The sequence below is a fragment of the Haliotis asinina genome, chromosome 4 (genome assembly GCF_037392515.1).
Source record: "Haliotis asinina isolate JCU_RB_2024 chromosome 4, JCU_Hal_asi_v2, whole genome shotgun sequence".
NCBI lineage: Eukaryota > Metazoa > Mollusca > Gastropoda > Lepetellida > Haliotidae > Haliotis > Haliotis asinina.
In genome coordinates this window covers 50,963,442-50,971,583 of record NC_090283.1, presented here as the reverse complement: position 1 = coordinate 50,971,583, position 8,142 = coordinate 50,963,442, and positions in this window count along the sequence as shown.

Sequence of the window (8,142 nt, the reverse complement as noted above, 5' to 3'; positions counted from 1 at the left end):
CCTTCCTTATCGCTGCAAAGGCTAGTCAGTTGCTTACCAGGGCCTAGATTTTCGAAGCTCTCTTAACGCTAAGCTAGTCGTAGGTCAATGTTAATGTATGTACTTACGACTGTCTTAGCGCTAAAAGAGCTTCGAAAATCTAATCCCAGGGCCCTGTTACACAGACCGATCGTAGTTACGGCCATAGTTACGACCGTAGTTACGACAATGGTTACGGACGTAGTTACGACCATAGTTACGACCGTAGTTACGATAGTCTTAGCGCTACTATCCGTTTATGGAACGGGAACTAGAACAAACACCAAAGCAAATGAATCTTGTTCTTATGATTTGCTGCTTTTGTGGAAATAAGATAACGTTTTTCTTTTCTCCGACTAAATTAGAGTTTGTTCTTTCTCAAATAACTGCGACATTAATGTTTCCAAACTTAATACTATATCTCCACTACCATATCAATTGTTCAGTAGATCCCCGTTCCACAGACTGGTTGTAGTCACGATAGTTTTAGCGCTAAATCACTAATAATTAGTGAAACGGGGACCAGAGCAAACATGGGAACGTGCGGTGCAAGTTCAGGAAATTGCATCAAACAATATATATGTCACACATTTTTGAATGTCTGTAGTACACACAGGGAGCGCGTTAGCAGCGCTTCGACTCGTTTGTTTTGTGCCTCTTTTCGAGCCGCTTTTCCGCATCTGTCCATGAAAAGAACTGAAATTAATAATTTGTCATGTTACATTTCTATCGTTAGTGTGTTTCAGAACAAGGACATGAATCGAGAAAAAGAAGGGTTAGATCTAGAGCTAACCCCAACCCTAACCCTAATCCTAACCTAATCTAACCCTGAGGTACAACTTAAAGGAGTACACACGTGTATTTCTAGGGGTGTCTGCTAATGTACAAAACACTCAGGATGCCTATATAATTGCTCATGAGTTCAAAAGTTTGATGTAGTTTGTTTCAATTGTTATCTATAAAACATGATGTTACCTGTTGACTCACATGTTTTTCTGATTTGCTGTCCACGTGTTATTTGCCATGTCTGCAGCTTTATTATGTCTGCTGTCAATATCACAGTGTTTCTGTACCTCAGTGATCTATAATTTCTCATTCATTTGTGTTCTTGACTTCGTATCGTCTGAAATAACACAATTTTGACCCAATCACGTGTACATCCCAGACAATCAGGTTTTTGTTGTTGGTGGTGGTGGTGTTTGTTTGTTTTCCCCTTTTCGATCCAAGGCTGAAATGTTGCAACCCTGGTCAAACAAATGTCCCTAAAAATTCTCAGAAAGAATCAGTGCAGCTGTACGTCAGAGCTGTGTGACATGGTGACACCCACGGCTGCCGATGTCGAAGTACAATTACTACCTGACTCTATCTACACCATGAACCAGCAACACCGCAATTAGTCGCCCACGGAGTATCTGTTTCAGTGTATTTTATGAGCCACCATTCATGACAAATCTGTAAATCTCATGGACAGAAATTATTACATTGAATAAACACCAATGCGTATTCTATGCAGTAATGTAGATGAATATTTAATTCATATGTAAGTTTTGAGGTAAGTATGTACGTTCTGAACTTTTCTTTTAGGTAAGAGAAAGTAAACTACAGAGTTACGTGACATCGTAACGTTACGAACGCTTTGTGGGACGGCGCCCTGATATACCCTCTACATCAAAGGGAGCAGTTGTTGAATCAGTTTCAAAAGATATTTGAGACTTAAGCCATCTGGTGCTGGCGTTCATAGTTTGCTTGTGTAATCATATATAATCCACATGAAAATAATTAGTAAGTGGTCACTTGGCAATCGAAGGGAACAAAGGAAACTGTACCTATTTATAGCACACCTTGACCCAGACACAAAGTACCCACACCGGAAGTCGATGCGGCATGTCCCCCATGTACCACGTATGGAGGGGTTCTGAGCAAGTGGGGGAAGATTTCATCAGTATTTTAAGCGTTTTGTTGAAAGTGATTGTGACAGACATTCTGTGGGTCTGTACATATGAGACATATCGCTTAACAAGATAGGTGTTGTCTGTACAGCCGAAAACTATTTCTGTCAATAACGATTTGGGAGAAGTCAACAAAAACAACTTACGTTAACATACATTATGTAGCAATCTTGTGACATTGGAATTGTCATCTTCGGTTGACGTGTAAATAAAAGTTAAAATATTGTTAAATCTTCTCACAATAAATCGTATATATGAGTGGATGAGTTTAGTTTCACGAAGCTTTTAGCAATATTCCAGTCATATAACGGTGGGGGATACTAGAAAAGGGTTTCCACATTGTACCCAGGTAGGGGGAATCAAAGCCGGACCATCGGCATGACAAGTGAACACCTTAACCACTAGGCTACCCGATCGCTAGTTGTCAAGTGAAGTGACAAATAGAGTTGTCTGTTGCACAGTCTGGGAACCACATCTTTTCACCTCCCATGCCAATTTTTCTATAATGCAACAGCCCTTACTGAGGCAAGTCTAGACGCGCGTCAAGTTCAAGGATTTAAATCTCCCACCTCACCGAGACTCCAATTCCAATGGACTTATTCTTATATATACTGGACAAAATTAGTTATGGATATACGTAAATTTTGAAATTATGAATAATGATGTATTTATTCACCGAGACACTGATGAAATCGATCAATCAGAAAAATACTAATTTCCCAAACTTATTTAATCCAATATAAAATATATATTCTGTATCAAAATTATACATTTCAAGGACCTAAGAGTTGGTCTGCAAGTGCAGCTCTTGTGCGGCCATTCCTCCAGATGGAGGGTTCTGGGATTATATCGGAACACAGAAGAGTCCTCGAGATGATTTGAAAATATAATAAAGTTTTATACTGTTAAAACGAAATATGTATTTTTCTCATCTGTCACTGAAATACATATAAGGTCCTCTAAGCAACACAACATCAGCACACAAGCCAAGAATATCTAATTATCGGTCCGTTGCTAATTGTGTGTGTTTTGTGGCATTTTGAAATCTTTTGTGACTCAAGTGGACGGAACCTGTAACGAGGTGGTGGACGGAAACGGCGCCGTGTAGGCACAGTAGTGAGTTAGTGAGTTAGTTTTGTTTTACACCTCTTTTAGCAATATTCCAGCAATATCACAGCGGGGGCACAAGAAACGGGCTTCACACATCGTACACATGTGGGGAATAGACCCTGGGTCTTTGACATGACATGGGAACGCTCTAACCACTGGACTATTCCCTTGAATACATGGAGATTATAATGTGCTGATCACTTGATCACGTGGTTTTGTTTGATTCCATACAACTTAAACTCGAAGTGATCCAAGATGAGTGTCACAAGGTAGAAAAACACACTTGCATACACACCTATGTTAATATATATAATCAGACCCAGTCTTCTGATTACCATACACCATTTTCAGACAAACGTCGTTGCATCTGACCTAAAAAAAACTAAATAATCAACGCATGTGAATAATTAGTCTCCACTGTCCTATAGTGAAAAGAATATAAAATTTGTTTCGTGTGGTCCTGCGCATGGAGCTCAGGTCACGATCAGGTGAAGTTAAGCAACGATGGCGCGGACAGTGTCCGTATGGGTGACTTCCTTCATCAGAACAAAGCACATGAGACACGTGGTCTCGCCTTGGGCAAGTGAGTTTGTTCAAAAGTGTCTCTGTTCACCCAGCAGAAAATGGGTACCCGGTGGGATATTTCATGTGACAAATGCGCTTATAAAAACAGTGAAATGTATATGGGTACATGTATATGAATGGATCATCGACCTATGTCCTGTTTTAAATGTATAATTACGAAATGTTTTACATAAGCTATATTCCATTTTCATGTACCGCAGAAATAATGACAAGCACTGTCTCAGTTATTGTTTAAACACTAGAAGATAATTAAAATATGTTATCCGTACAAACAAATTAAACCTGAAAACCCCATGGAATTGAAGTCAAGGTCAATCAGCACGGTAGGCGTACAACGTAAATAAAATAAAACTACAGACAGCTTGACGTCATTTCAAAGGGACGTCACTCTTAATCATTCTATTTTTGTAACTGACATTACAGGTAAGTTCGAATTCACTTCGATTCGGAAGGACGAAATAATATTTATATTTCCGCCTAAAGCAAAATCGATCGAAAGATGAAACGGGAAGATTTAAAAACGGAGCACTAATGGAATGGGGAATAACGATTCTCTGCAGCAGCCTTGGCGAGACTCGCGGCTACAGTCCGACTTACAACGCATACATCATACGTCGTGCACACCTCTACGTCTTTTCTGGAGTGTATGTTTCCGACACTGGCTAGTCCCTTGTGGAATCCCCCTCTGAAATGTCACATGAACCAGACGCCAATGCGTTCTAATTTGTTTCCTTAACTGTCAAATTGTAGTAGATGTGCGGAACATGTTTCAAACTTCCTGATTTATTGTACATTTGATCCGAAAAGTGAGTAACTTCCAAGCCAGAAATGTAATTTGTTTGTCTCCTTTTCTATGCAGGGCTCTTTATAAAATATTACCCCTCTCCTCCTCTCCTCCACCTCCTCCACTACTACTACTACTACTGCTGCTGCTGCTGCTACTACGACTACGACTACTAACGACTACTACTACCTCTACTGTTGCTACTGCTACTACATATCCGTAAAGATCAGGGTCTTCAAGAACTCATGCTTGTCGTAAGAGGCTACTAACGGCATCAAATGGACAGGCTCGCTGACTTGGTTCAAACACGCAGTTGCGTAGATTGGTGTCCATGCTGTTGAAAACTGGATTGTGTGATCCAGATTATTTACGGGCAGACGCCAGATAGTTTTATTATAACTGGATGCGGTTTAAAACAACAAACCAAACCAAAATCTACAACTACTACTAATACAACTACCTCTGCTACCTTTATTACAACTACCACTACTACTACTACTTCAACTACAGCTTCCACTACAACGACTACTACAACATCAACTACTACGACTACAAAAATGTTAATCTCCCTACATGTGTCCCTACTCAACACACATTTACCGTTATTTAGCTGGGACATTGCATGCTTCGCTTTTATGGGCTATGATCATTTCTTTCACTCAAAGGCCAGTCTGTGAATCGATACATGAGGAAGAATTGAGTTGAGGATTTACTCAGAGCAGAAGCTGTAACGGCAAAAGTAATGATTTCTTTCACGTGTCTTGCCTCTGGGTCAAAAGAAAAGAAAAGATGATTAACCTACTTGTGACTTTTTAAAAATAGCCTCTCTATGTCGGGACGGCACTAACCGACCCACCCTTTGATTGTAACAAGTCTACTTCCACGTGTAAATTGTATTCATCAAAGGCGTCTGTTGAAAGTTCCACATCAAAGAACACCATTCCTTATTCCGTATATACACAGATGATGAACCGCGAATCGATTACCAGTGAACAGCTTTCCAATTAGGCTCACAGAGTTATTCCCCTTTTAGATGCCTTTTTCTTCTTTCTTCTTTTTTTCAGATTTAAAAGGTAAAGTCGAATTTGTCCCTCCCCCAAGATTCTGTATCAACGTCGTCAAAGTTTTACTTAACATATTCGTCAATAGTTTATTCCACCTTACATTTTCAGGGCGGGTTTGTAATTGTAGTGATCTGACAATTTTACTGGGGGATTTTACTGAAGCTTCATCAGACCTTCATTTAAGGCGTTCACAAGAGATACCCCATTTTCACCTTGACAAGCTCAGGATGGCTGTAGGCTTATTGAACTATGTTCATACAAAACGCACATGCACATACACACGCACACGCACACGCACACGCGCACGCGCACTCGCACTCATATACATACATCTCTTCAAAAATAAAGTCAATACACCCATGTGAAAATAATGTGTCTTTGAGTCACAAAAACAGAATACACTCCTGTTAAGCATAATCTGTTGGTCACTGGATTGTCTGGTCCAGACTCGATTATTTACAGACCGCGGCCATAAAGCTGGAATAGTGTTGAGTGCGGCGTAAAACTAAACTCACTCATTCACTCTGTTAAGCACAGATATATTTCAGCTATGATTGCCCAGATATGCACAGCTTGCTCAGCTTGATCTGATCAAGTGAATACTAATGCATGCGTGACCGTGCCAAACCCGGTTGGGTCCATTATTGTGAAGGGGTGCGCCTATGTCAAATGATTGTCAGCATATCTGAACAGCCGATACAAAGTTCCCGTTTGACATCTCAGTGTCGAGAAATCGTCAGCAATATCCTAACTTTCTTTTGACGTATGATAGCATATGACTGTATAAACAATTCAATTAAAACATGGAATGATTAGTTTTTCAGACGTGTTACTTTCAGGGCCAAGTTCTGTAACGAATCCATGCATGCCTGTCTCACACGAACGCAAACATACTCTGCTCTCCTATTTAATGAAGTAAACTCGACCTGCAGTTTGTGCCATTTGACCTCTCGATCCATGCATATGTAGAGTGGCTCAGAAAAGATGAACACGCTGTACGAAGTTCTGTTCCCCAATCATTATCTTCATGTCTCATGAAATATGTCTCCAACTTGAACGAAACATGTGTGTTAGTGTGTCTCTGTCATCTGCATGTGTGTGCGTGCCCGTGCGTAGCGTGTGCGTGCGAGCGTGCATGTGCCCCCATCACTTTTATCTTTTTTCACTATATATTTTTCAGATCGAACATGCGACGTTCGAGTAACACCTAGTGAGGTCGTGAATATGTTTATTTTAAAAATATAAGTTTATCATATTATTAAACAGTATATAACAAACTCAGGAGCCAAGACGCTTCATTCTCTGCAGAATTCTTGACACGTATAATTATATATAGACTTGCGTGGATTGTTTTCGATACACAGGGCCGTTAGGTTAAGAGTCTTTATGACAGACTACCACCAAGCTACAGAGATATTTTATGTCCGTTGCCTAAGGTTCTTGATTCATTGTATTATTTTTTTCAGTTCAAAAGTAAGAACAAACGTGAAGATTTAGAAAATTTTAATCCATGCATGTGTTTGTTTAACTGCTGGAAATTAGGATATAATGAAATGCATCAACCCAGTCAGCGAGACTCATAAAATTCCAGGTATATGTCGGCGGTCTGTAAATAACCCAGTGAATAACAGCATGAGCATCGATCTAAGCAATTTGGATACGATGTTTTCAAATGGAAATGGGGAAAACCAGGTATAGAGGACATGCACGCTAATGTTGTATGAGATGTATGTTTATTATGAAACGTTCGTCCCCTTTCGAAGTAGGGGTTGAACATACGTAGCTGTTTCAAAGTTTTGCTCGTAGCACCAAAGACTCGAGTTCACTTTCTCAATAGGGTACTGTTGTTGTCTATCCCGTGTTATTTCTCCATTTAAAATTAGACTATGTTGATTCAATAAAACTGCTTACATTTAGGACCAGACGTTTGTACTTCATATGTCGGCTTAAGTTTGTTCATGAGTTAGGGCGCTGTGCTTTGAAAGCTTAGTCTGAATAGCCACTTGCGACAATCGTAGACGGTGATCACTCCTAACATACACTTAAATAACAATCGTAGACGATCGTAATTCTTGTTATACACTTAAACAACTGTAGCCAATCGAAATGCTTAATAAACACTTGTACAGTGTTCCCAGAAATTATTGAGAAAATCTTTGTTTTTTCTCTAATGATGCTAAGATTGGAAAAGGGCTTTCACTATGAACTAAGCATACTAAATAAGGGAGACAACTCTTGAAGGCTTAGAAGGCAGCTGATTACGTCAAGAGTTATCTCCCTTGTCTGAGCAGACGGCTTCCTGTGTTGACATGGCAGAGTTTACAGCAAGAAAGAAAAGAAAGCTCATTCTAGGTGATTTTGAAAGGGGTGAGGCTGATGCTAAAGTGTTAGCTTGTAGACATGGTATTCCTCTGTCTACAGTATACAGAACTTTGAAGAATATTCAAACAGGAACCGGGATAGAGCACAAAGCAGGGGCAGGTCGGCCTCGGAAATTCAGTGTTGTGGATCGCCGAAGACTTGGGCAGATTGTGAGTAGGGGCAAATTGAAGAGTGTTGAGAACATCAGAAATGAAATGATTAGCAGAGGAAGTCCTCAGGTATGCAATAAGTTAGTATGCAAACAGTTAGG